A 21,442-nucleotide genomic window follows, 5' to 3' on the forward strand; every position below is an offset into this window, starting at 1 on the left:
ACGAGTTAAATTTTGTGTGTAGGAGTTGATGCGATCTGGCTGATCGAGTATATAGCACTCTGTTCTTTAAATAAGACGGTTCGTTTGTGGCAAGAATTTTGTGAAGCATTGTAAGACACTTAAATTTTAACAAGTTATCAAAAGACATTGAGCTCACTTTGAAGGCATAGTGTGTAATGTGATCATGACGCTTTATACCGCATATGTATCTTGCGATATTGTTGTACAGCACATTAAGTCTTTTGNTGTATAATGTGATCATGACGCTTTATACCGTATATGTATCTTGCGATGTTGTTGTACAGCACATTAAGTCTTTTATTGCAAAAACTATCACAATTAGCAAACAATTCGCAGCCATATAACAAGGTCGGTATCATATAAGCCTTGGCCAGGAGTAGTCTAATTCTCTCCGGGACAAAGTACTGCGAATTCCAGAGATTCCTTAGCATTCCATATACTTTCCCGATTGCACTCAGAATATGGTTGGTCCACGTTAGAGTTCGATTAAAGATGATGCCTAGGTTTATTGTAGAGTCTACATAATATATTACGGAATTATTCAATACCACTTTATCGTACCGGTCAAGAGGAAAGTATTTCTTATAGATGCCAATACACTGTGATTTACTTGGGTTGAGCACCAAGCCATTTCTTTCAGCCCATTCATTTACATGACTTAAGTCGTTGTTTAGATTTTGAATGCATATATTAATTGAGTCTAACGGGCAACTTAGATACAACTGGACGTCGTCAGCATAAACATGTATATCGCAATGTTTTAATACTTTGGGGAGGGCGTTAATGTACAGGACGAATAATAAAGGACCAAGTACCGACCCTTGAGGAACACCTTTAACCACATGCAAAAATTTGCGACAATGCATTATCAACACTAACTGCTTGCGATCGGTCCGATAGATAGGACTTAACCAGACTTAGCGCTGAGGGTGTAAAATTAAACAAGTGTTTTAATTTTAGATGGAGAAGATTGTGATCAACACTATCAAAAGCTTTAGAGTGATCAAGAAGAGTAAGAAAAGTTACGTGGTTTTTGTCCATGTTCAGCCTGATATCATCTGTGACATTCAAAAGTGCAGTAATGCAACTTCTGTTTGACCTAAATCCGGATTGGTATTCATTAAGCAGAGAATTTTTCCTCAGGAAAGAGTTTATTTGACGATGCATTATGTGCTCTAGAACCTTGGACAGGTAAGGCAGAATCGCGATCGACCTAAAGTCCCCGTTGGGTTTTTGCAAAGGCAAAATTTTGGCTCTTTTCCAGCTGGTAGGAAATACAGCTGTGGTTATGATGGTATTCAGAGCGTGAGTAATGTAAGGTAAGATTTTAGGAAGTATACATTTAAGAAATTTAGGGTGAATACCATCAAAACCAACGGCATTAGATTTGATCGCAAGTATTGACTGTACCACGTCACAATCGTCCACACAATCAAAACGGAAACCGTCCATATTGGAAGAAACACTCTCCGAGCGCACGTTGTAGGCATCTTAGCATATATTGCTTGTGGGTACATCTAAGAACTTGGTATTTACCTCATTTACGTCTATAGACTCGGAGCACAGCTTATTTTTGCTGATTAATCCTATTTCACGGATACGTTTCCACGTTTGCTTGGAACCGATTGCTACGTTCAAACTTTCTGAGCCCTTATTGCTCTGTTCACGTCTTTCCTCAGTTTATTGTAGTCAGAATAGAGCGCATCTGTTCGGAAGATCTTCCATTTATTGTACACACAATTCCTTTCTCTAATTAATTTGTGTATCTCTTTATTAAACCATGGACGGTTTGAAGAGGATTTAGACTTTTTTACAAGAGGCACCCAGTGATCGAAGTGAGTATTTATGTTGTCTTGCAGAAAGCTGATCTGTTCGTCACTAGATATCATTTTATACACTGATCCCCAGTTTATTGCATCAACGGCAATCTCGAGCTGGTCTTATTTAATATGCATAAAATCACGGTAGAAATAGAAATTATTTCGCGAATTGCAATAAAAAAAAAGTAGTATGTCAGAAAGATTAAATCATGTTTGGAGAAATTGGGAATAGAAAGTTGATCATAAAGAAGAGCTTTTGACTTCTTACTAACGAAAAAAATGTCTAGTAGTGTACTACTAGTTCGGGTAAAATGCGTAGGCATCGAGCAATTAACAGCGAATAGTCCAAGATTTTGCATGTTATAATAGTATTTTGGTGAGCTAAACTTATGTCTTCAAGGAAGTCAATGAAATTAGAGTATTCAACATATATGTAATACTCCTATATTGGCAGTAAGAGCTAGTACCGTCCGAAAACACTACAGTACAGATATATCAATAAACACGTACGAAAGAAAAGGAACACATACGTTTATAAATAAACATGTACACGACACATTTACAAAAACGGCACTCAAGCACACAATACATTGACAAAAACAGTACTAGACTGTCTCGCTTTGATTTCGGAATGCTTACACATTGAGATGTTAGCTTACTACCAATATAGAAGTATTACATATATGGTATTCAAACAGTTTTTTACGCAAATAGCTACACCACCACCATGCCCGATTCTGTCATGACGAAAAAATTTGTAGTCACTAACATGAAACAAGTCATAGCTATGATCAAGTCATAGCTATGATGAGGAGTGAACCATGTCTCAGAGACGCATTACATCAACATTAGACGATTCAAAGAAGTACCTAAACTCACCAATCTTTTTAGGTAGGCTTTGAGCATGTATGAAAACTGCCTATCGATATTTTATAAATTACGACTGCTACCCAATTTTTCTCAAATTATGAAATAGCAGTGATAGCTCGTGGATGCTTAGACGAGAACGCACCGGAATGCATTTTATAAAAGAGACAGTATCTTGCACACAAGAAAAATCTCCTGATGACTTAAATCATCGAAGCATATAATAAAGCGTTTAATTTTTCGGCTCCTTTGCTATCAAGTATGTATTAACATAAATCAAAGTATTTGCAAAATAAAAATAAAAAGGTCTTCTCATGATCAATTATCACGATTGAAATGCTATTGACAAGTGTTTACAAATTGAAATTTCATGTTGCATATTAAAAAATTTGTTTCTATCATTTAAATACTGCATGTACCGCCATTTTAATCTGCGACATACAGAATAGCTCTGATCCAGTACTCCATGAACTTACAGGTTTTTACACGAACTTGCAGGAAGTTACAGGAAAATGATCCCGTACTCCAAATTCCTCCAGTAAATGCCAGCGATTTTTGGAGAGTTGCGTAGAAAATGAAGTTGCAAGATTTTACACGAACTTTTTCTTCTGGTAAAATCATGAAAAGTGTCAAGCGATCACTGGGTGACGTTTTTACAGGAAAAATGTTTTTTTTTTCCCGTACTTTTTGGTGTTAATTTTGCCGTTTGACATTTTTACAGGATTTTTCACGAAAAGTATTGGATCAGAGCTACTCGGCAACGCCAGTCAAAAGGTTTTTTGCTTTTAAATTCATATTTTTAACTGACTTGAAAAAGGAAGGAGGTCATCAATTCATCGGAATATTTTTACTTATTTTTTTAAGTATGTTACCGCATAACTTTGGACAACATTAGCGGATTTCTATAACTTTTTTTAAAGGAAAGTTGGTACCTCAGAGGTGGTCCCATACTCTTTTGGTTTAGATCCGATCATTGGATCATGAAGAAATTTACGGTACTCCTAAATTACTATATGAGAATCGAAGTCGGTTTTGTTTTTAACTGACTTCAAAAAAAGGAGGAGGAATATTTATTTCTTATTTATTTTTTATTTTATTTATTTATTTTTATTTGTCGGAATATTTATTTTTAAATTTTTTTCTTCAAAATTACTTGTTCATATGTGTCAATGAAATCAGTTCCCCTCATTTTGAAATCGTTTTTTATTTTATAGATATTGGCATAGAATGCGAAGGGAGCTTTTATTTAATAAAAACTTGATAAAATTTCTTTACAAAAAATTTATAAACAAAACACAGAATTGGCCGGTTTATGTATTGAAATCTAAATACTTATGAATTAATTACAAATTAGTTTTTTTATTTAAATACACCCAAATTTTACTCAATGAACTGTTTTGTCCATAAAAAAATCTAATCTTAACAAAAAAAAAGGTTTAAGAAGTTGATTTTAATTAAGCATTTGTGATGTCAATAAGTCAGACTTTCATTCCTAGTTTTTGTTCCCAATTTTAAATCCTCCAATAAAAAATGTACAACTGTCAATTATCAAAAAACACCAAAACGAGTTAAATTAACCAATACGTTTTAAAATTCTATTGTGGAGCTCCGCAAGTCCTAAACAGATTCAGCTTGAAGTCAGCATAAAAGGTAACCCCAAAAACTAATTGTTGTAATACATACCTACATATAGTGACTACGCCAATTTTTTGGTAAGGAAGTTTGGATACGGTTAAACGCGTATGTACTAATTGCTGACTTGTAGCTCGTTTCCTTATTGTTTATGTCGAAAATCCTTGCATTTGCACCATTGCGTAGTAGGAAAAAAGGAATTCTGAAACGGTTACGCCTTATAATGCTATAACTTTTATTGAAACCTAAAGTATATAATACAATGTGTGGCAAATTCAAGTTTTTAGTTTAGGCTATTCCACGGTGGTTTTTTTAATACACTTTTAAGGCTGATGTAAAAATAGGTATGTATCTCTTTATATCTAAAGTAAAAAATTTCGCTTGAAATAAATATTTCGAATTAACAATTTTTTATTCGTTAATTTCCGTTTAACTTGCTCTCAACTGCACATAGTAAAATGTTCCAATTTATTTGCCTTGTTTTGATTCATAAATAAAAATTCCAAGGAAAATGCCCTCAACCATAAACATTACCTTTTGACAAGCAAACGCCATAATAATAACACATACATACAGGTACGTAAAGGGTGATCCATGTAGTGTTTTCTTTTCAAGTATTAAAAAAAAAATATTTTTCTCTGTATATTATTAGTTTAATTGGAAGAGCGAACATTTCTATTATTTATGAAACCCGACGGATTGTTCGCATAACATCGGCCCTTCACAAGACCGCACAAAAAAAGCCTAGCGAGGTGGCTGATAACACTATCACCGCGCTAGGCGCACAAAATACCGATCGTGGCAAGGGCTGTGTGGCATGGCGCGCAATCCTACTCATACCAATTGTCGTACAAGTCCATGCCTTCAATTTGCGGGCACATAAAATCGTTTATTATGTCCCTGTAGCGCTCACCGTTTTCAAACGAAAATGAGCAAACGATGCCACCGCTCCAAACTGTCACTCTCTGAAGATATATTGGCTTCTTGGCGATCACGTGCTTCTCTGCTTGTTAGAGCTCGGTCGCCCTCGAATTTGCGTCACGGGCATGCGGTGATGAATTTTCTTTAACACGTAGATCCCATCTCCGTTTTTACGTCCGCGGGTAACGGCGCTTTTGAAAGAGCCGTCGAGATAAAAATGTGCTCCCAAAGAGGATGATTTTTCGAGCAAAATCGTTTTCCATTAAGTTTGTATTATTTTCAACCTCGTTCAAGTTTAAAGCGACAAATTTCGTGCCACTGATTTTCTGTGAAGATTACTGGCGGGAAATAGCCATCGCTCTAAAAATAACATAGAATGGCCTACCCGTTATATGCATATATATGTATGTACAAACTATCGTATGAAACCTAGGGAACTTGTAAATATTCTCAAATGCTTTAACGCTTGAACGCTTGCCTGAAGCTTGTTTACACTGTTGATGACCGAAGCAAACCCAATGGAATATCCACCAGATATGCAGTTTTTGAAACAGCAGCAGGGGCATTCTTTTTATGGGGAATTAGGAGTAAGAAAACTATTAGCAGGCAGGCATTCTCGACAATTCATAAATACTTGCGTATGTACTTATATTTTCATTTGCTTGCACTTGCGTACATAGCAACATAAATATTTATATGAATTTTCATTGTATGTATACATACATAAGTATACGATATAAATATGCATATACATATGTTTGATGTATGTATATACTTTATTTGTCTATCTACTTTGCCCCAGGAAATTACTGAATAGCTGCCTAAAGCAAAATGAAATAGGTGAAGTGCAGCTTGGATCTGCAATTTAATAGCTTATTGCACAGATGGAGTGAAAACCCATGCATTACATTAGGGTGGTCCAAAAATGCATGTGAAAAAGTAAAGTCGGAACTTTTATGCTCTCACCCAGAATAGGTAAAAATCAATATTTTTCTACCAGAAAACTCTGCTTATCTACAGGAGATTCCCAATAATAATACCCAATTGTTTATTTAACCATTTTTTCATCGCAACTGTAAGTTATAGGTCCGCCAAAAACCCCGAAAAATGCAATGGGGCGACCAATAAAAAACCTTAGTATTAAAAAATGGTTCAATAAAAAACTTGGTATTATTATGGAAAGTATCCTGAAGAGAACCAGAGTTTTCCGATCGACCACCATTTCTACGAAAAATTTTATTTTTCCCATATAAAAAAACATGGAAAACGTTGAGCGCTTTGAGCGACCTCTAAATATTTTTTGATTTCAAATTAACAAAAATAGGCGTATACTTTTTCTCGATATAGAACAATCCTAGGAAGTGAGAGCATTACAATTCCGACTTTACTCTTTTTGGACCACCCTAATATACATAAATAACTAAACCCTTCATGCAGAGCTTATAAATATGAGCAGTAAAAGCGGTCAAAGAAAATTATTTTCGTAGGTATGTAAAGAAAATATGCTCTGCATAGAGTATTATTTTTTGTGTTCTTTTCGTTATTGACTAATTTAAAAAAAAAACTTCAAAATGCAAATTTTGAGAAAGGACAATCGATAGCCGAATGATATAGGACATTTTGCGCTAAACCAGGGGCTGTCCTTAAAATTATTTATTCAGTTGGTGTCGAGAACATTAGCGCAAATCTAATTGATTCTTCTTTGCTGTAAACCAAAATATTTTCGTATATATATTAGACCGCATCACTCCCGATACAAAAAAATCGGTACAGTTTTTCCATTGTAATTATAAAATCTATTATATTTTAAGACGTCCACCAAAATATTTCGAAAAAATATTAAGTTTTAAGCGAGCTGGACCGATTTGAAAATACTTCCAAAAATGGATTTTTTTGGCAAAACAGTAATGCATTTTTTTTATATGTAATATGGAATATTGTTCAAAGCACATGAATCCACCATAAAAATATTAAATTTCGCTAACAAACATGCACTTCATCAATTTTTGTAAATTGACTCATTGACTAAATTTTGCACCCATATAATTTATAAGAGATATTGCCACGCTTAAATCGCTGCAACCCGTTTTACTCCGTCGAAGGGTCGGATTTTGTTATAAATTAGTAAGTAAGTTGGTTATTTATTATTAAAATACCATGAGACGCGTTTTGCAAAATAAAAATAAAAATTGCGAAAACAACGCATGTGAACCAATCGACTGTTATCCGTATTATTAGAGGCACTACTAACATGCAGATCGCAAAGAAAACAATGGAAACGAAAATATCCGCGGTAGAAGGACGAAAAATATTACAGATCGTGGGTATTTTTCGCAGCCATTGCCTACAGCTTCGTAGTTCTGAAAACGACGTTTTCTTTGAAGAGCATTCTGGTTTCAGAAAATCGTAATCATCCTCGATTTCTTCCAGATCCGGATTTTAATTTTTTCTTTCCCGTGTCTGAATCTAGGAAATGATTTCCACAAATATAGAGCGAATTGGAATAATCCTTTACATTTATGTATATTACAGTTTTCCCCCCAAAACTTGGCCCATGATAGAATCACAGGGTGGAAATTTGAGCATCCACAAAACTTCGTGATGACGTTTGGATTTCGCACAGCTTTTAATGGCACTTTTAATTCCGCTTTTCAAAGCTTCTGTAGATTCCAATTTTACAATCAATTAATGAATCAATCACGTCAAAAAGAATATTATGCGAAAAAAACAAAATATTTGATGAAGAAATCACATCAACACGAATATTATGCTATAACAATAAAATATCGAATAAGAGTTAAAATTAATAGAAAAAAATTACGAAGTTGCGGATAGCTACGTGAAGTGTTAATTTTTCGTAATGGCTGCTCTAAATTCAATGTAAAATGTTTAAGATAACATATAATATGACTTTTCTAATTTCTTCCTTTTGACCACTTTTTCTTTAGAATTGTTAATTCTGCAAAATGAAAGCGAAACTTCTCCCGTGCCTACAAGCAAATATATCAGCACGGTAAAGGAAAAAGAAAAAATAAATAAACATGCGTCTGATCAAAAGATGATTTTACCTAAAATCTTGTGACTGTACCTAATGTACCTTTAAGTCATCAAACGCCGGAAAAAGGTACAATTGTAGATACTTTTTCATCCCTGGTAATAACATCAAATCATTGACAATGCTTTGCCCAATGCAAAACACCACAAACACACAGGGCTGCCAACTATCCATGCTATGAAGAGCCATATTGCCATGAAGAGCCATATTGAGGATGAAAAAGTGCCAAAATGTGCCAAATAGAAAAATAGAGTGCCAAAAAAGGTGCATTTTTTTACTCTTCCCGTTTAGCATTAAAATAAGATAAATACATTCCTAAAACAAAAGTCAAATGCCAAAATAAGATAAACCACTTTGTATACCAAAAATGATAGAATACAAGATTGCGCCGATCAGAGAGGATTTTTGAGAATAACTTTTGTGTGACGTCACACTGGTGCAATTGCGAGAGAGAAATGCCAAAACGTGAGCAAGAATGGAAGAAGAAGAAAAAATGTTGCAAGGAAAACGTAAACAAGTTGCACCAGTGTGACGTCATGCAAACAACGATTCTGTCAAATTCGTTAAGAGAGGAATAGCGGTCCGAGATCGGCGCAACCTTTGTATTCTCTCAATCGTGTTTGTATACTCTATCGAAATTAGAAAATTTTAGTTGAGTAAAAGGAGTACATGCAAAGGATTTCACAAAAATGTATTGAAATATGACTATTTTTTAAAAGTGCCATTTTGTGCCAAATAGAAAAATTAGTTGCCATTAAAAGTAAAATAGGGCCAAAAAGGGCACAGTTTGAGCTATGATGGCAGCCCTGCAAACACACATCGTGATGGAAAACGAATTTAGTTGCCGTCATAGCGACGATGGAATTAACAGCGTCAGCCGAGTGAAAATACTGCAAATTTACAGAGGCGGCGCCGCCTGTGATCAGCGTTGCCGTTTGCCTACCTTTAACGGATAGTGTAAGATTTGGCCCATTTAGCTGTTTTTAATTCTTTGATTCGAAAACTATTGAAGATATATGAATGAAATTTTGCAAAAGGTACGGTAAAAGATAGGTGATTTTTTTACAAAAAAAAATGTCATTTAGAGCTACTGTCACGCCTACCTATTATATAACTGTAATTTTTAAAAAAGCAAAAAAGCTGAAATATCGAACGAAATATAAAAGCTAAAATCCTCAAAATTTATGTTTAGAATTTCCTTATAGCAAGAAATTATGTATAAACTGAGATGAACGGACTTAAAAATTAATTGTTTTTTTTTTTTTTAATTATGGGAGTGGCAAATATCGATAAAAGCGTCAGGTTGGATAAAAAAAATCCATTATAAGTTCAATATTTTTTGCTCTATTTACAAACGTGACGTACCATTGAAAAAATTTATCGCGGACGAGATCAAACGCAAATGAATTCAAGCAGCTAAATTTGTGTTGTTTAAAGTCTAAGAGGAGTAGCAAATAAACTGAGGTACAACTTTTATCGAATAAGTGCGGATAACGAGTTTACGGGTCTAATGAAATTAATGAATTGCTAAAATTAAATTTAAGTTAACATCGTCTTACTTTAACATGAAATATTCAGTCATAGTTTACTAAAATCCCAAAAATTTATATTCATTATATTCATTATTCATATTACCAAATAGGACCAAAATGCTATTTTAACACTTGTTGCACGAATCAGAAAACGCCAACCAACATCTTTAACTTTGAAATTCGATTCTTTTGAAATTTTGCGATATAAAATAATTAAATTAATATTAACTAGAATATGGAAATAAAACACTGTGCGCCGATAAGATTCTGTAACCAGTTATCGACAACTTTCGGATAGCTATCACACTTTTTCATGCATGATATGAAAGGTGCTGCATCAAAAAGTGCGATAGCGATCCAAAAATTGTCGATAACTGGTTACAGAACCTCCCCTCTGATGTTAGTCAGCGATTGAAGTGTTTGAGGGGACACCTTAGGCAATGTTTCGCACATCTTATCATAAGCAATATCCCGATATTGCGTTAGTGAATGATTTTTACACGGTAATTTACACGGTTAAAGAAACCAAAATGGGGAACATTTATTTAGCCCTCAAGCAGGCAAGACCGCTTCTAGCGGTCAACAATTAGACACCAAAATACCAAAATTATAATTTTTAATTTTTTTACTTCTGCCCATTAACTGTGCCTAAGAAGAAAAATATTTTCAATTTAGTTTTCGTCGATGCAAAATTAGTTGATTAAGTCTTCGCGACCGTATCCCTAAGCTAAAAAATTCGCCTTCCCGAGGGTTAGGAATGTTTAGCTTATTTTTGAGTCCCAAATACACTCCCAAAGTTTATTAATTACATTTCTGAACACCCTGTACATACATATGTGTAATATTGTATATTCAAAATAATTGACTGACTAATGTAGATATTTTTCATATGTAACAAAACAATATTGTTGATTAAATAAACAAATAATACCGAGCGCGGTATTCTCTAAATATACATGCAGGCTTAAAAAAATCGGCTACATTTCAGTAAGATTTTCTACATTTTTGGCTACAAAATAAATGCAGTGAGTAGCAACACTGCTTGTGATACCCCTGCTTGCCTCACCGCTCGTGCTATAATTTCAAATTGGTTCGATAGTCGACATGCGTCTTTGGTATACTGTTTATTCAGTGCTATAACAAAAAAAAAGTTTGCCCCTCTCAAAAACCACCTGGCTTTTTCTCTATGACTTTTATATTTGCTGGTCAATTTTCATACAATTCTCAAACGAAATTATCCTATCTTATCTAATCCAAAGACTATGTCCGTTTTTCTGAAAACTGCCAGCTGGCTTTAATATTATGTGGCATTTAAATAAACTTTATACTAAGGTTTGACATTTTAACTTACTTTCGTTAAACAGCAACATTGGGATACGGTCTAGAGATGTAACCATGTTGTCATCTAAACACCACAAATGTGAACCGCAAACTCATTTATTCCGTATTTGATTGCTGGTCGAAGTCATCATGATCCAGCCACAAACAAATAGACAAGTACACGTATACACAAAGCCAATCACTTTTACGTGGCTAGCAGCAAAAGCACCACATAATATTCACTCGTAAAGCTGCATTCAATTTGAACGGTGAAAAGAACGAAATCAACCTAAAACTAGACCACAAACGTTTAGTGCTTCCTTCACGTTCAATGCACTCGGGTAGTAAAGGAGGTAAGTGTCGTTAGCCGCTAAGAAAATGTGCAAGGACAAACGCAGTTGATAAACAGAAGAAATGCATATGCATTCACAACTGCGACAGTCAAGTTGAAATTTATTGCAAACGTACATACATATATTCATACATATATATGTCCACTCCCCATCACTCCCCACACAAAAAAAAACTGACCTGTTTTTTTATTGGAATTATAAAATCTATTATATTTAAAGACGTCCACCAAAATATTTTGGAAACATATTAAGATTTAAGCGCGCTGGACCTATTTGAAAACACCTCTAAAAGCAGAGTTTTTTATAAATGAAAATAGTTTCTTAAAAATGTTATTTGAAAAAATCCCCTCAAATGACCTCGGTTTAAGCTTGAAAAATGTACATAAAAATATTAAACAAAAATAAAAAAATTTGAACGGAATCGTAATAATGAGGTTTTTGATGCTGCTTTTTAACTATTTTCAAAGATTGGTATAAGAAAAACTTGAATAACTGAACCTAAACTCTTCCGATTTAGACTTGTGAGTTATCATTGGAAAGATATTTTTTCACACTTTTCATTTCTTTGCAAATAAGCTCACTCAAAGGATGAAAGAGAAAGGTAGGAACATCTTTCAAAGTTGAAATAAGATGTGTTGGTATTTGAAAAAAAAAAATGGGACACGAATGACCTTTTTTGCACATAAATAAAAATTGCGGAAGAGTACCTTGCTACCGAGATCCCGTAAGTCTAAATCAGAATAGTTTTGGCACAGTTATTTAAGTTTTTCGTAAATCAGTATTTGACACAAGTAAAAAAAAACAGCATCAAAAATCTCATTATTACGATCCCGTTGAAAAGATTTTTAAATATTTGTATGCCGATTTGTTAAGCCTAATCTGGTTTGTCATCTGAGGGGACTTTTTTCAAAAAGTTCTTTAAGAAGCTATTTTCATTCATGAAAAACTCCATTTTTGGAGGTATTTTCAAATCGGTTCAGCTCGCTTAAATTTTAATATTTTTCCGAAATATTTTGGTCGATGTCTTGAAACATAATAAATTTTGTTATCCCGGGGAAAACCCACAACTTTTTTTGGTAATGCAATGTAATGTACATATATTTCATTATGTACTCACGCAACAACCAAATTGGAGCCACTTTTGTACATACGTTCGAATATATATGAATGTACGTACATATGACCACTTGCTTCAACATGTCCTAACTAGGGTTGTTTCAAATATCATATTTTTCATATTCGCGAATGCGAGTGCGAATTTTCGGAATACGAATGAGCGAATGCGAATGTTAGGAATAACATTAAAAAAGTTATAATCAACTTAGTCATCATTTTTACTACTTAACCCTTTCCCTGTATTTGTAAAATATATTGTATATTTGTTACGGGATGTACATAGCTCAGTGGTTTACGCTTCTGACTTTGAACATCGAATTCGCAGGTTCGATCCCTGCGAAAGTCTAGAAAAAAGAAGTCTGATGAAGAGATGTGGTGATCTCCGAAATAGCTGCTATAACTTCTACCGCTTAGACTTTGTTGCTTTTTCAATTTTTCCTAATAAACAATCGTGGTACAAAGCTCAGTAAAAATATTAAAAATAAAATGTTAATAAGCCACAATAACATTGACAAATATATTGTTCATTTAATTTTGTGTAACATTGGAAGCGTGCTAGTAAAAATCTCATTAATATTTTTGAAAACAAATTAAACTTTAAGGGTACTCATTTAAAAGCGCAAAACTCGCGCAAACTGGGCAAACTGTGCAATTTAAAACCCTCGCAAATGAAATGTCAAAATTTGTATTGAAAGCTATTTGCACAAAACGGGCAAGTTTGCGCGGAAATTTTGTCGCGCAAATTTGCGCAGTGTGATGTGCAACCCTCAATTAACTATTTTGTTTACTTTCATTTTGAATTGTGCTCAACGCTTTTTCGTAAGACTTAAATATTTTCTTAAATTCGAGTTTCAATTGTTCAACATTTTAAATTAACATTGTCAAATAGTTAAATGTCTGAAATTGCACAGAATATAAAATTGTCCTCATGAAACACACTGCGCAAAGTTGCCTAATTGCCCAAATATAAAACTTGCGCGAATCGATGAGTACCCTTATTATGAAGTTTAAGAATGTTCCGAATAGTTAACGTAAATTTCAAAATCGAAACCGTTTCAAAAATATTTTTAGAATTTAATTTAAAAATAGACCATTTTATAAAACTCCAGTGACACGCAAGTTGTGGTAATTTTCTGTACAAAAAATTCGTGAAAGTCAAGTAAAATCACTAATAAAAGGACGTAGTATGGAAATATAAAAAGCATTTCATCACATAGAAATGCTGAAACTAAACTATCATGATTTAATATAATTTTCCCGAGTGGTAAAAAAAATGTACAATATATTGTGCATTTACACTGAAAGGTTGTAAGTGTCTTGTATAAACGTTCGCAACGGTTGCAGTTGAACCAGCAATTAGGGTGGTTTTTGCCGTGGTTTTTGAAGAGCTTGTGCGCTGTTGTTGCAGTAAAGGGTAGGTTTTTGATTTCTTGATCTACTGAAGGCAGAAAAACCGGGAAGGTTTATTAAAACAGGTCATTTGTATTTTATATTATAATTGTATTTGAAATATTTCAAAAATTCTTTATATCTAATGGAGAAAATTTTAAATTTTTTTAATGCAAATCTTAACTAAAGATTCTTAAAAAGATATAAAATATTCACTCCAACATATCTGCATTAAAACCAATTATTTTGTACACACATAACTTCATTTTCAATGAAATAAAATTTGTATTCCGTCAAACTTAGTGAAATATGTATTGAGTTCTCTTGAGTATTTTTACTCCCTTGCGGACTTTTGTACAATATATTGCACAAAACAACTTTTGAAAATTTTTTTTTTTACTTTTGGTATTATGAGGCTCTATGAATCTTGTAATTAAGGAGGAACAATTTTTATATTCATCAGGGACGGATTTGACCGGAAAGGGTTAACAATTTTGTAAATTATTAGAACATTGAACGAGTGCTTAACCTATACAGTAACCTATACAGTAATCCTAGTAATCAAAGATCAAAAGGGGCATATTAAATTTCAAAAACAGTAATTTTGATGCCGTTTCTCCCATAAGGCGATTTCTTAGAGGCTCGTATATAAGGCCGACTGCACTGAACAATGGCCCACTTGGAATGCTGGCGGGTGAAGCGCTCAAATATTTGCGGACCAGATCTGTAAATTGGCGTATTTTAGTTTAGTTTTCCACCAATCGAGAGAATTTTCACCGAGATGGGGTCATTCTTTAAGTTAAGCCTTCAATTGAGCTTTAATTTCACCTTTATTAATGTCTCAATATTCTACATCCGAGCCTACGCTAGCGCTGGATTAAAATTATTTCTAGGTTGCTTATAAGACTTTTAGCAGTATTTGTTGAGGGCCCATCAATGTTGCTTGATATACTACTTAACCGTTTAGCGCCAGAAGTTAAAAGCCGGTACTTGTCCCCACCCTGGTTAGACAGACTGAGAGCCATTTCAAAAATATTAGAATAGAATCTCTGCCCATGTACGCATTAGCAAAACATTCGTATCATTTGATGCGAAAGTGAATGTCGAATGCGCATGTGTAAAATGATGCGAATCATTCGCATAACTAACTAACTAACTAACTAATGCGAATGGAAATTTTCCCAACATTCCTGGTCCTAACTACTGCTACACGTTTCATTTAAGTAAGTACACTACTCACATTGTAAACATTTATATGTACATATATACGTGACCTCTTAGAAGGTGGGAAAGTACATCAATAGGAGAGAATTCATAAATAAATTTCTTTACTTTTGTTATCATAAAATTTTAAATATCTGTATACACACTACTAACTTTTGATTATAAATTCAGGAACAAATTTTAAATTGTTACCGACATGCATGTACGATTGTTTTTTAGGTTTGATGCATACATAAGTTCGGGTAATGGTGAGTTTTGTTTTATATTTTCAAAATTTAGTATTATTCAAATCCCATAAATATGTTTACATACATATGCATGTACATATTATCAGTGGCGGATTTACCGTAAAGGCAACATAGGCAGGTGCCTAGGGCGGTAAAATTTAGGGGCGGCAGAGTTTTAGTTGAAAAAAATCTCTTTTTTTAAGCTAGCTGCACTGAAAGTAGAATTTATGGTTGTACATTTTAAGACACAAATTTGAGATTCAATTACGCAATCAGAAAATATGGCAGCGCTGTTAGGTATTTTTGACATTATTTAACTGATAAAATTTAAAATTACTAATTTAGTATTTTTGAGATTATAACTTATCAAGTGAAAAAACTTTGTTGATGTTGGCTTTGCTTAAAAGTTGAAAACCTTTACTCAAGGCAAATACCACTTTTTCTTCTTAAAAATAACATAAATTTGAATATAATTCTACTTACTGCTAATCGTTCCAAAACAGGTACCTTTACCTCAAAATATTTTTTTTTTTATCGGAAAAAGGTCGACAAATTCCGAATTGCCTAGGGGTGGCAAATATTCCAATCCGCCACAGCATATTACATACACCCTGGAGCACTTACTTCTGTTTCCATAACTAGTAAGTATATTGCACTAATGAAATGTGCACTGACATCGCATCTACTCTAACTAAGCAGCAGCTTAGCATTAACTTGTCAAGCTATCAACGATTGCATTTGTGTTCCTGAAAATCCACCCATTTCCAGTAAAAGCCATTGAGTTAGGTAAGTATTAGTTGTTGATAGGAGCAGCAGTAAGCTGATGTGTACTGTAAGAGGAATAACAAATATGCTGACACTTCCAATGCAGCTAAATTATACCAGGTGCCAAGAAATTGCTGTTACCATTTTGGCATTGCTGTTCTTGTCACCTCATTTTTTTTTACATATACACCTGCATATGTGATATGCACAAACATTCGCCTTTCAGTAAATAAAAATAAACTCCCTTTGTCTGCCAATATTTAAAATTCATGGGTATGATTCAAAAGCAAGGGAATTGGGTTTTGCACACAATCAGGCCAAGAGACATCGACAGTCGTTTTCCACATTTTTACTCCTAGAGAAAATCGGTAAGGTGTTTTTCATCGAATCATGAAGGGTGATGATTGCGGTGTCCATTCGTACCGATTTTGGAGGGACAGCACCGATTTTGAGGAAATTGTCCGTATATATATTTTTTATAAGTCGGTACGTGTAAATGTCCCGGTTTTTTATATTTGTACCGATTAAATCCCGATTTCAGTGTTTTATTTATTAATTTAATAAGAATCTCCCTGCACTCTGGCCTAAAAACCATTTTTCTTATAAACGTGACAACACTTTCGTTATCACAAAGAACGTAGAATATAAATAAGCTATAAACGTAGCCATCATCCTTACTTTCTATGTTCTTTGGTTATGTTTTATTAAGTTTCATTAAATTGGTACTCTCGCTATATTGCAGACTCTCACTATTGCCTGGATTTCTTTTATGATAATTTGTTAAGTTTCTTTTTTCATAAAATGATAACTTAAATTTAGTGAAATTTTAAATAGCTAGGACTTACCGCTGATATTTAGTAAATCTTTTTTTATGGAAGGTGTTGCTAATTTTCTTCATACAAAAAAATTGTCGAACATACTTTGTATGCAAAAAAGGCGCGAACAAAAAATTGCCAAGCCTCAAGGGTAAGTCATAACTACTCTAGAATTTGAATAGAAAAGGCTACTAAACTGCGCACTCAAAACAACTGTAAAATATCTGATTCAAATGTTTAAAATTTGGATCAGCATTTGTTAAAAGTCGTCGAATTTTTATAAATGTTCACCAAAGTTTGAAATTATGATTTAAATGGTGTTTGTTAGATAGTAAGTTATACTTTCATAAACGAATATTAAGATTTTTTTCAAGCAAAGAAAATTAGCCGAAACTTGCCAAAATGTCTCTTCCCTATTTGCATTCTCGCCACCGTATATATTGAGTGTATGAGTTTTTTTCTCTGTTTTGTTTTAAATAAAACTGTATTAAAAGATGTTATGTCTTTTTATTCTAAAAACAAAATTGTACGTTCGGACTCGATGCTTTAGAAATGTCCCGATTTTTGTCCACAGAAATCTGGCCACCGTACTCCTGATCGCCAAATCGAATATTCATGGTAAGAGGCCATTTCTGATCATCATCTACTGTAATAAGGTTAATTACACCAAAACCGAAGAATCTTACTGAACGTGGAGCTCCTGGTCAGTTACTGTTGCTACTACTACCTACTCCGGTTCGGCTGGCAGTGTGCCTGTATTATAGGAAAGGGATCGGTATAAGTATAAACGTTTATTCGAAAATTTTCAAGGTCTGTGGTTGTGATGTGGATAAGGTGACCAAAAACTCTTCTGTGAGCAAGCCTCCTTTACGAGTAATAAAAGGGCGTTTCAATCAGGATCTCTATCAGGGTTGTAGTTATTTTTCTCGTTGGTAGGATGGTAGGGCGGTTAAAATTTTTGTAGGTTTCTTTGCTCATAAAACAGAAAACATTTCCGGTTTGTGTAGTGTGTCACATTGCCAGCACTGTGACCCGTTAAACCCTTTTCGTCTGACACTTGTATTGTGAAACGTATTTTAATTATATAATACTTAAATTGAATTAAATTATAAAATCAGGTGGCAACCCTCCTACATACAGTATGGAAATAAAGTTTCTTCAAAGCAATTTTGACTTACATATATTCATATTGAAGTAATTTAATTAACCTATTGGTTATACTGAGTCTAACTTTGGAACAAGGGTGCAAAATATTTTCATATCAGGATATACTACATTTCAATTTTCCGCCTTTATTTAAGTGGAGCTTTCTCTTTGAAACAGGTGGCAACCGTTATACATATAATTAAGAAATAAAATATTTTGAAAACGATTTCGATCGATATTCATAGTGTAATAATTGATTTAACTTAATAATAATTTGAATTGAATTTCTTTATCAGATGGCAACTCTATTTGAAAAAAAACACATCCTCAGGCCAAGCCCTTTAATATGATACCTCATTTTGTAAAATCGAACGAACGTTACAGATCTGATATGAGGAAAAATTTGTCGCGTATTATGCATTCATATGTAAATGTGTAGTACATACATATGTATTAGAGTGGTTCATAAAAACAATCTTTTTGAAAATTTATAAACGCTACATCAGAATATTGTTATTTGTGATAAAAAAATATGTGTATGATTTTTTTATTTTGAAAAAAAAAAGTTTTTTTAGAGGTCGCGCTGGTCGGTTTTTTATACAAGCGCTGATGTTCTCAATTTTTTTATTTTCGTGAAATATTAAAATGCAGCTAAAAATGTGATTTTTACATATAACAACTCTGGTATTATTGGGGAACATTCCCTTAATTACACTTGGACAGTTAGAATGGGCCTAGGGTTTCTGGGGTTGCTAATTAGGAATCTGAAGTCAGTTTTTCCTAATTCAAAATGGCGATCTATTTAAAAAAATAATTGTTGGATTTGTTCAAAACCCGGCACTCGAGGGTTTCTGCGATCGCCGATTACGAACCTGAAGTCAATTAATTTAAAAAAAAATTAAATTTTGCCTTAAAATGCTCAATATTTATTTGTAAAATTTATTTAAAGTTTGTACACGACAGTATTTCTGTTGCTCCAAAAATGAAAGTTATATCTGCAAATCATAAGTTGTTAGAGCACTTTAAAGGCTCAAAATTTACCCCAAATTAAGCCAATACTTACCGTTGTTTATACGACAGAAACCGAATTGATTACTTACCAAAATATATCTGTTGATATGTTTGGATTTTTTTCTTTGAAACGCCACACTTTTCTTTGAATCGCCTCTCCAATAAGCGTTTTCGTGAAGCTCTAAAAATGACAACCACAACATTTCAGCATAGCCTATTCTACGTCAAAAAGGTTGTTTCTAATAGCGGCCGCCCCGCGGTAGGCAACAGCAGACCTCGGGTGTATTTCTGCCATAAAAACAGCTTCTTATAAAAATGCAATCACCGCTCGGAGTCGGCTTTAAACTGTAGGTCCCTCCCCTTTGTTTGACGACATGAATGCGCATCGGCGAAGTTCGGCCAAACACTAACATACTGTGTAAGCGCCAATCTATTATTATTATTATTATTATTATTATGTACAAAAGTATGTACGTATGAAAACTAATACTAAAGGCTATTCGAAAATATTCGAAATAGCGCAAACTACAGCAATTTCTGAAAGACGGAAATAAGTGAGCGTTGTAATGGTACATTAGCTTCACAAACTACAACTACTTACTTATCTTAAGGTTGTAGCATTGGCGAGTAGTGATGTGCTGAATTCTCGGTACCCAATACTTTCTTTTTGGTACCCGATACCGATTTTTTATACTACTAAACCTTCACCATTATACATATATATTTTAAGTCTAGAAAAAAAAATGTTCATTGATATTTTAAGTGATGTCGGCTAAAACTCTTCAGCTTATCGCAATAGTAAAATATTATTTTGTCAGTTTTCACCTAAGTAGATCCAAGGTTCAATAAAAATGCTTTGGCGGATCAAGAAGCCCTTCAGGCCTAAAAAGATAACATCGTACGATTGATCTGGAACAAAAATGCTTAAAACAAGTAGGGGTTTTCTGCATTATGGCGACGAACCGACATACATATATAAATTTTTCACTTGGATCAGTATTAAAAGCTCATTGGCCCCTACATTCGGCTTTTGATAAGCGAGTCTCCCTGAGGCGATTTTTTCCATATTTTTGTCCTATGTGCGTTTTTATTAGAAACCTAAATATTTCGGTACCGAGTATCGAAAGTATTGGATAACTTTTAAATAGGACGGAATATCTATCAATACTTAAAATTGTCGACTCAGCACATCACTATTGGCGAGTGCATTGAGTGAATAAATGAAGAATTGCTGGAATAGTGGTAGCGTAATTAAATCACAGAATTTATTCACAACATGACTGCGGTTCTTTTGTTCAAATGCAAATAGAACTTTCGTGCTTGACTGGTATTGGTTTAGCTTGTTGTTTTTCTAACTATGGCTTGTACATAACTGCGAACCGAACTATTTTGGCGTGAAATGCAATCACTCAAACTTAAATATCCAAGCTTATTGAATGCAAATGCTGCGGTTTGCTTAGAGCTAATGAGATTTGTTTATGGTTGACAAATGTAAACGCCAAATGAGTGGCTGTAGAAAAGGTTGTTTGGATTTTCAGAGAAATTCTGTATAAGTATATCTACCGATGCGATGTTATGTGCTTTTGAATAAGAAGAATTAGGCTAGTATATATGTTCATACAAGCATACATATACATATATATCGCACACCGTCTTCAAAAGAGTCACAACTCAAAACTTGGCATTTTTGAAATTATGTGCCAAACATGTACACAGAGTTTTGTTATAATTTGTTGAAGAAACCTAAGGTAAAATCGCCCTTTGGCGAGCTTTGACAATTTTTCCCCTTCAATTCAATTTTTTGCGTGCTATCATTTAAATGTGTCGAATCACGTGATAAGTAGGTTATTGAGTTAGAGCTTTAATCTTGATGGCAACACTTTTTACTGTTATAGAATTTGTTGTATTTGCCAATATTAAGCCACCATTTGTGGTAAGTCCCGCTGAATGTGAAATTTGCTATTTCATTTGTGGAAATAGCTGATCTCGCCTAATTATAGCTTTTATTTTACTTTTTGCGCCGAGCCCTTAAAAGCGAATCGTGCAATTAATTAATTAATATGAGTTATAATAAATTTAATAATTGCGCAGTCCTATTTGAACATACAGTACATCACTATCATATAAGTGATTTGTGTTACTTATTATTACTCTGACGATATTATATTCGTTTTTCGTTTTAAACACTATGTTATAACAAGATTTATTTTTTTAAATAAAATATTTTG

Source organism: Rhagoletis zephyria, unplaced genomic scaffold (genome assembly GCF_001687245.7).
Source record: "Rhagoletis zephyria isolate East Lansing unplaced genomic scaffold, Rhagoletis_zephyria_1.1 Rzeph_scaffold_00163, whole genome shotgun sequence".
Lineage (NCBI taxonomy): Eukaryota > Metazoa > Arthropoda > Insecta > Diptera > Tephritidae > Rhagoletis > Rhagoletis zephyria.